Genomic DNA, 258 nt, shown 5'->3' on the forward strand with positions numbered 1-258 from the left:
GGGGGAAAAAAACGAGTGACGCACTTTAAATGAGCGGGTTTAAAAATTATGTCAGCTAGTGCACACAAAAACAAAAATGATCCTTTGGTCCTTGCAGCCTGCGGTGGCGGTGGCCGCGCGGCGCCCCTTTGAGATACGTCTGCAGTGACCCGCTGCTGACCTGCAGGTGTCGCTAGGAACAGCGTGACGCCAGGCGGCTCCGCGAAGCGACGATCGCCCCCCCCCCCCCCCTTACCTCACGCCATATTTAAGCGACGT

This window comes from Heptranchias perlo, chromosome 19 (assembly GCF_035084215.1).
Source record: "Heptranchias perlo isolate sHepPer1 chromosome 19, sHepPer1.hap1, whole genome shotgun sequence".
NCBI lineage: Eukaryota > Metazoa > Chordata > Chondrichthyes > Hexanchiformes > Hexanchidae > Heptranchias > Heptranchias perlo.